Here is an 8966-nt window from a genome sequence, read left to right on the forward strand (position 1 = left end):
CCAATGACCTCTGTACTTCACTATACACTGCTTATATGAGGTATTTTCAGTGTTTTAGATGCCTATGTGTGGCATTATGTTATGGTATCATTATATATAAAGACTGTGTCTAATGTCTTATTCCCCTTTGAATTGTCAGCCCATAATAGATTGCTTGTCACTTAATCCTCTGCTTAAATTTGAACTGCCACCAGACACCTATGGATTCATCATAAACGTCTAAAGTCTCCCACATTAGTACATTTCTTGATGAATGCATATGTGCCCATTATCAATGTGAAAATAGAAAGGTTGGTTTAGTTTTCTACATATAGACTCAGCAAGTGACTTTTTCTGTATTCATTTCCTATATTTTATCTTATATTCTANTTCCTTTTTTTTTTTTTTTTTGCTTTTTTATGAGACGGTCTCTCTGTCTTCTAATAGTTACCTTTATATCTTTAAATATCAAAGTATAGATATGAGTATATTAACTTCAGAAGTGAAAAGATTCCTTGATTTCTCCTTACTTGAGAAAAGACATTAACACCCTTTTATCTCACCCTGCCGCCCCTTCTCTCATTCTTTCCATTTTTGTTGGCACATTCTGGGTTTTACCCCACTCTCTAGTCAGATTATTACTATAGCATGCATTTTTTCATTCAAGAATTGTGAATATATTGCGGCTGTGGTTACCACATGGCGCCATCTGCTTGCCATCCTGGTTAGTGTTCCCTGTTGGGAAGCTGCTCAGCAAAATGAAAGCTGCTAAGGCTCTGCCATGGTGCAGTCACTCACATGTGCTTCTTTTGGTCTTCTCTAATCAAGCGTGTCCTCTTCGACATGTCCTTGCTCCCCCCCCTTTCCCCAGTGTGGGTTGCCTGTGTCTTTAGCCCTTATCTCAAGTTCAGGGGTTTGGCACCCCGAGAGCTCTCTTCTTTACACTTTAACACTGACTTGTTTAAGATTAGAGGAAGTGGATGCTTCATGATGCTTCCCAGGTCTTTGGGGTCCATCAGCACAACTTTCCAGACTACCTCTAGTAGAGGAAAACCAGTCGTACTTGAAGATATGCCTTTCTTTAAGGACAACCAGCGCACACCCTGTGTGGGTGGCCCTCAGACCAGACAGAAGCCTCTTCCTCCAGATAGCTTCTGCTCCCCACCCTGCTCATTTAGGATCTCATTTACCAGAGCACATATTGAAAAGGAGGAAATGTGAGTTACATGGACATTGTAGTATAGGAAGGGCCTGCCTTGAAGCACATGTTATGGATGTCTTAGCCATTTCTAAATAGAAAAAAATACAGATGGTGTGATTAAATTTATGGTAACCATGTGATTTATTTTCCAAACTAGGATATATTTTGGAGTGAAGGGCATAGATTCAGAGATTGAAAAGAAGAAATAGATCTTTGGCTCTCCGTATCTTCTTGTTATTGTTATTTAGAGGCTTAATTAAGTTCATTGGTGCCAGAAGCTAATGCTGCCCTTCCTGTAACAGCTGCACATACTAAAAAAGACAAGTTCCCAGCAGGTGTATGTAGGGATGACTCAAAAACAAGTATGCTGCCCCAGTGAGGCCAATGGAGTCTCGGTTAACCAACCAAGATTTATTTCAGGAGTGCTTCTGGAATTTACTTCTCTCATTATGTCAGAACATATGACTGATTGGTTTGCTCTTCTGTAGTCTCTGCATTTCCTTGAGCATCTATGCCCTGGTCCTTAGCTGAGCCAGAGGGATGGGGACGTGATTAGAAGGCCATGAAGAGAATACTTTCATGGAGACTTTGCAGAGTGTTTTCTGGAAGGAAGGGCAGAGCTCCAGGTGGAGAGCTGGGCATCTAGCACAGGAAATACGCAGTCTGGATGCCAGGGTCCCAGTGTCTGGTTCTTAGCTCAGGCTCTACGATGTAAGTTAGTTCCCAGAAGCTTCAGAGAGGCCAGAGGTCTCTGTTGGGCTTGCTCCTTTGTGGCTTTTCTTCTGTTGACTCAATTCACCTATTTCATAATTGTATTATTTAAAATTCTTCTAGCTCGCTGGTTCACTCAGTTGGTTCGAGTGTGGTGCTGATAACCCCAAAGTTCAGGGTTTGATTCCTGTACTGGCTGTGGGGGAGGGGAGGGAGATTCTTCTAATCAAAATAAAGTTGATCTAAAGGGAGTTTAGTGCTTTAGATATTACTTTCAAGAACTATATTTTTTCCCAAGAAGGTATATGTTGATATTAAGTCTTTAAGTAAAACTATTTTTCTTTTTTTCTTGCAGAACTCACAGTCTATAAACTTTTTTCTTAAGATACTGATTTTCATTGTAGGAAACTACAACTCAGGCAGGAAACCAAGATGAAGACCCACTAGAAGGTAGCGTAAACCTTGTGCCACTGCCCATCTCCAGGTTCCTCCTTCACTCAGCTGGCTAGAAACTGAGAGATCCTACTGGAAGACTCCACTGTAGGCTGCCTAAGCCGTTCTATTCAGCAATTTGTAATGATTTTAGAAACTGCTTCTGTGGGAAGAGCTCCCACTGAGCTACCCCTCTGGGCCTTTCTGAAGGACTGGGAAGTGGGGACATCCCCAAACACTGAGAGGACAGTCATTTTCACAGTGTTTCCCCTGTAAGTTTAGAGCTTGGAATTAGTTGCATTTTCGTTTTGTTTTTTAAGGGGGATTGCTGTGGTCTCGGGTTCACAGGGCACCTGACAGGCAGGCTCTTCAGTGTCAGGCCAGCGGTGCTTCCTGCAGTGCTTGATGTGTTTTGAAAAGCACAAAGTTTTTCTGCCCAGAGAAGAACCCTGTTTCTAAATGTGTCTTATTTGAGGAAGGGAAGAAAATGTTTTGCCACTTTTGTTGTAAGTAAAAATGTTCGTAATAACTTCGTATAGCATACATTATACGAAGTTATACGATTTAGATATTATTTTCAAGAACTAACTTTTTTCCCAAGAAGGTATATGTTGATATTAAGTCTTTAAATAAAAGTATTTTTCTTTTTTTCTTGCAGAACTCACAGTCTATAAACTTTTTTCTTAAGATACTGATTTTCATTGTAGGAAACTACAACTCAGGCAGGAAACCAAGATGAAGACCCACTAGAAGGTAGCGTAAACCTTGTGCCACTGCCCATCTCCAGGTTCCTCCTTCACTCAGCTGGCTAGAAACTGAGAGATCCTACTGGAAGACTCCACTGTAGGCTGCCTAAGCCGTTCTATTCAGCAATTTGTAATGATTTTAGAAACTGCTTCTGTGGGAAGAGCTCCCACTGAGCTACCCCTCTGGGCCTTTCTGAAGGACTGGGAAGTGGGGACATCCCCAAACACTGAGAAGACAGTCATTTTCACAGTGTTTCCTCTGTAAGTTTAGACCTTGGAATTGCATTTTAGTTTTGTTTTTTAAGGGGGGATTGCTGTGGTCTTGGGTTCACAGGGCACCTGACAGGCAGGCTCTTCAGTGTCAGGCCATCGGTGCTTCCTGCAGTGCTTGATGTGTTTTGAAAACAAAATTTTTCTGCCCAGAAATGAACCCTGTTTCTAAATGTGTCCTATTTGAGGAAGGGAAGAAAATGTTTTGCCACTTTTGTTGTAAGTATTAGGAAAGAGAAATAGAGGAGAAAAGCAGAGAATACGATTTCCTTTTTCTTATCACATGTCGGTCTGGTCTCTTTCTCCGCACTTGAACCCCTGCCCCTACCAGATAAACTCACCGGCTGCCTTCATGAGTTTATTAAAGAGGGGAGCATGTTGTTGTCAGTCTCTGTAGCCCCAGTGACTAACACCAAGTTGCATCTTATAGGTGCTCAGTGTTTAATGAAATTGTTTAAAAGAAATCTTAATATCCTATCAGGCAGTTCTATTTTTTAGTGCTTTGATTTAGATATGAACAAAGGGTGCTTGTTTTAGCTCTTGGGGATTTCCCTTGGGTTAAAGTGTGAGTCTGCTCATCCTGTCTTCATCTGGTGGACAATCTGTAAAAATGATGGAGGGAAAGCATGCAATAAAAGTGTGCTTTCTGGATCTTGACTTCCAGCATTCAAATCCCACTTTTAGTAGCTTTGTAATTCCAGATGAATTAATCTGCAGTGGGTCCATTTTCCCCTTCGGTAAAGTGGGGCTGTTAGTAACTACCTCATAGGAAGTGAAGCATGATTATCTAAAGTGCTTTTAAGTGTTTTAACAGCTTCTGACACATATAACCAGTACAGTGTTAGTCACAGATCTGGCATAGCACTGTCCAGTAGAAATGTAATGCGAAACACAAAGCCATCCACACAGGCAATTTTGAATTTTCTGGTAGCCAAATTAAAAAAAAAAAAAACTTGGAGAGGTGAAATCAATTTTAATAATACTTCTTATTTAACCTAATATATCTATTGTAGACTGAATATTTGTGTCTTTCCCCAAATTCATGGGTTGAACCCGAACCCCCAATGTGACAGTTTTAGGAGAAGGGTTTTCTGAAAGTGACTAAGATTAGATGCAGTCATGAAGTTAGAGCCCTCAGGAATGGGATTAGTGTCCTCATAAGAATCACAAGGCAGCTTGGTTCCTCTCTGTGCCTTCCATGTGAGGATACAACTTCAGGCGGTCTGCAACCCAGAAAAGCACCCACACCAGGACCTGACCATGCTGGCCCCCTGATCTCTGCCTTTCAACCTCCAGAACTGTGAGAAATAACTTTCTGTTGTTTATAAGCCATTCAATCTATGGTACTTCTATAGCAGCATGAAGTAAGACAATATCCAAAATATTATTTCATCATGTAATCAATATAAGCAATTAATGATATTTTTATTTTTTAAAACCAACTCTTGTAGTACGTATCTTTTCCAATTGTATTTATTAGGGTAAAATACACATAACATCAAATTTATTATCTTAACCACTTTTCAGTGTACAGTTCACTGGCATTAAGTATATTCATAATGTTGTTGGGGTTCAGGCTCCCTGGTCGGCCTGGCTGCTTGGACGGCGGTGGTGGGTGGGGCTGGGTGTCAGGTCCCACCCTCGTCTTCAGGGCCCAGTCGGCAAATGGCGCTTGCTTCCCCTTTGTCGCCAGGCCTGTATTGTCTACATTTTAATTTGTCCTTGTGTAAGTCTGTTTCATAAGTTTTGATTATTTTTTCTAGGCATTAAATGTTTACACTATTGGTTCAAATTCGTATAGCACAAAAGACAGAATCAGACAGTCTGGAGATTGCATATGTGTATGTATGTGTAGGTATGGTGTAAAGTTCATTGCCACCAATATTTTACTCTCTCTCTCTCTCATTCAGAACTTTTTTTTTTTTTGGTGGCTGGCCAGTACGGGGATCTGGACCCTTGACCTTGAGATTACCAGTACCATGCTCTGATCCAGAACTCCTTTTATCTTATAAAACTGATAACTCTGTACCCATTAAACAGTAACTCCTCATTCCCCTCTCCCTTCAGCCCCTGGCAACCACTGTTCTGCTTTCAATGCAGTGTATATTTTATCTGTGTGTTACATCTCAGTTAGGGCTAGCCACATTCAAGTGCTCAATAGCCACATGTGAGCAATGGCTACTGCATTGCACAGTATAGGTCTAGAAGACCCTTAGGTTTAGGGAAGATGCAATTAGTTTGTCTTTTATAAAGGCTTCTTACGACTATGGCCAACATCATTGGAAGGGCTCAGATTGTATAATGTGGGGATTGTAGTTAACCACACTGTGTCTATTTTCTCGACCAGAGGTTACAGGAAAGAGGGTGACCACACTCATAAGCATGTGGTCCTGGCACCTCTCTCCCCACCAAGGGGTCCTTTAACAAACAACTGCCCCCACCTGTGAAGGAAGGAGACCTAGGGCACGACTTTAAGAAAGATTCAGAAAGTTCAGGGGAAAAAATAGAAACATTTAATTTTATGACCAGAAGCTCTAAAAGGAATGATGGCTTAGAAGGGTTGGGAAGCTCTCAAGAATGAGAATCAGACAACACAGTCACCAGTGACTTTGAAGAAGAGTGCCATACTGGCCAGCCACACACACAAAAAGAAAAAAAAAAAAAAGAGGTGGGAAGTAGCTCATGAAACTTATGTGATGTGTAAGGCCTATTTGATCTTGGATCTAAAGTGCTGAATACAGAAGGACACTACATTAGTCTGCTAAGGCTGCTGTAACAAAATACCATAGATTGGATGGCTTTATTGAACAACAGAAATCTATTCCTTCACATTTTATTGAACAACAGAAATCTATTCCTTCACATTTTTGGAGGCTAGAAGTCCAAGATCCTGGTTTTAACCACTTTGGTCTCTGGTGAGGGCTCTCTTTGTAGCTTGCAGACAGCAGCCTTCTAGCTTTTCCTCATGTGACCTCTTCTTTGTGCACTCATGCTAGATAAGAGAGGACTGGCTCTCTGGTGTCCCTTTAGATAAGGACATTAATCACATTGGGGCAGGGCCCCATCCCCATGACCTCATCTAATCCTAATTACCTCCCAAAGGCCTCGTCTCCAAATGCCATTGCATTGGGGGTTACAGCTTGAACATATTAATTTTGGGAGGACAAAGACATTCAGTCCCTGACAGATATCACAATTACAAATGAATAGCATGAACCCATGTGAATATTAGGAAACATATCGTGGTCCTGAATGACTTTAAGCCTGTAAAACGTACAAAGGAAAATAGAAATGGCTGCTTCAGTTACATTCAGTGAAAGGAGAGAGAAAAATTGGATTACCTTCTAAACATCAGTTGCCTTAAAGCCTTGAAAACCTCTGGAAACCTGGCAACTTGGACTGAAAATCCAGGCCTAAAGCTTTCACAATAACATAATCCCACCTTGTCGTTACAGGGTTCTAGGTTTCAGAGACGGAAGGCCAGGTCTTCCCGTGTTTCTGAATTAGTTGCTATGTAAAATTTTGTTCTTACATCAATCCGTTAACTAAGTAGATAAGGTGGCATGTTTATTTTTTCAAAGCCCAGTCCTGTAGACCCTGGTCTCGGCTCACTGGTTAGCACTGTATCCACNAATATTATTTCATCATGTAATCAATATAAGCAATTAATGATATTTTTATTTTTTAATACCAACTCTTTGTAGTACATATCTTTTCCAATTGTATTTATTAGGGTAAAATACACATAACATCAAATTTATCATCTTAACCATTTTTCAGTGTACAGTTCACTGGCATTAAGGATATTCAAAATGTGCAACCATCACCACGACCTATTTCAGAACTTTTTTTTTTTTTGGTGGCTGGCCAGTACGGGGATCTGGACCCTTGACCTTGAGATTACCAGTACCATGCTCTGATCCAGAACTCCTTTTATCTTATAAAACTGATAACTCTGTACCCATTAAACAGTAACTCCTCATTCCCCTCTCCCTTCAGCCCCTGGCAACCACTGTTCTGCTTTCAATGCAGTGTATATTTTATCTGTGTGTTACATCTCAGTTAGGGCTAGCCACATTCAAGTGCTCAATAGCCACATGTGAGCAATGGCTACTGCATTGCATGGTATAGGTCTAGAAGACCCTTAGGTTTAGGGAAGATGCAATTAGTTTGTCTTTTATAGGCTTCTTACAACTATGGCCAACATCATTGGAAGGGCTCAGATTGTATAATGTGGGAATTGTAGTTAACCACACTGTGTCTGTTTTCTTGACCACAGGTTACAGGAAAGAGGGTGACCACACTCATAAGCATGTGGTCCTGGCACCTCTCTCCCCACCAAGGGCTCCTTTAGCAAACAACTGCCCCCACCTGTGAAGGAAGGGGACCTAGGGCACGACTTTAAGAAAGATTCAGAAAGTTCAGGGGAAAAAATAGAAACATTTAATTTTATGACCAGAAGCTCTAAAAGGAATGATGGCTTAGAAGGGTTGGGAAGCTCTCAAGAATGACAATCAGACAACACAGTCACCAGTGACTTTGAAGAAGAGTGCCATACTGGCCAGCCACAAAAAAAAAAAAAAAAAAAAAAAAAGGTGGGAAGTAGCTCATGAAAGTTAAGTGATGCATAAGGCCTATTTGATCTTGGATCTAAAGTGCTGAATACAGAAGGACACTGCATTAGTCTGCTAAGGCTGCTGTAACAAAATACCATAGATTGTGTGGCTTTATTAAACAACAGAAATCTATTGCTTCACAGTTTTGGAGGCTAGAAGTCCAAGATCCTGGTTTTAACCACTTTGGTCTCTGGTGAGGGCTCTCTTTGTAGCTTGCAGACAGCAGCCTTCTAGCTTTTCCTCATGTGACCTCTTCTTTGTGCACTCATGCTAGATAAGAGAGGACTGGCTCTCTGATGTCCCTTTAGATAAGGACATTAATCACATTAGGGCAGGGCCACACCCCCATGACCTCATCTAATCCTAATTACCTCCCAAAGGCCTCCTCTCCAAATGCCATTGCATTGGGGGTTACAGCTTGAACATATTAATTTTGGGAGTACAAAGACATTCAGTCCCTGGCAGATATCACAAATACAAATGAATAGCATGAACCCATGTGAGTATTAGGAAACATATCGTGGTCCTGAATGACTTTAAGCCTGTAAAACTTACAAAGGAAAATAGAAATGGCTGCTTCAGTTACATTCAGTGAAAGGAGAGAGAAAAATTGGATTACCTTCTAAACATCAGTTGCCTTAAAGCCTTGAAAACCTCTGGAAACCTGGCAACTTGGACTGAAAATCCAGGCCTAAAGCTTTCACAATAACATAATCCCACCTTGTCGTTACAGGGTTCTAGGTTTCAGAGACGGAAGGCCAGGTCTTCCCATGTTTCTGAATTAGTTGCTATGTAAAATTTTGTTCTCTTACATCAATCTGTTAACTAAGTAGATAAGGTGGCATGTTTATTTTTTTCAAAGCCCAGTCCTGTAGACCCTGGTCTCGGCTCACTGGTTAGCACTGTATCCACCTGGTACTTGTGCCACACTCAGGATTTATCCTTGACTTTCCTTTTCTCTTTCTCCCCAAATTCAATCTGTCCATTTTTCTCCATCTCCTTCACCATCGA

General features: G+C 41.1%; 1 long non-coding RNA gene across 1 annotated transcript in view; it reads left to right on the forward strand.

The window, feature by feature from the left end:
- The first annotated feature begins 3028 nt into the window (after positions 1 to 3028).
- LOC103581316 overlaps positions 3029 to 8966 on the forward strand; it is a 7377-nt gene continuing 1439 nt past the window's right edge. Inside the window, exon 1 of the long non-coding RNA XR_549649.1 lies at positions 3029 to 3076. This is a non-coding gene — a long non-coding RNA (uncharacterized LOC103581316). The remainder of the gene's footprint in view (positions 3077 to 8966) is intronic.

This window comes from Galeopterus variegatus, unplaced genomic scaffold, assembly GCF_000696425.1.
Source record: "Galeopterus variegatus unplaced genomic scaffold, G_variegatus-3.0.2 Scaffold12779, whole genome shotgun sequence".
NCBI lineage: Eukaryota > Metazoa > Chordata > Mammalia > Dermoptera > Cynocephalidae > Galeopterus > Galeopterus variegatus.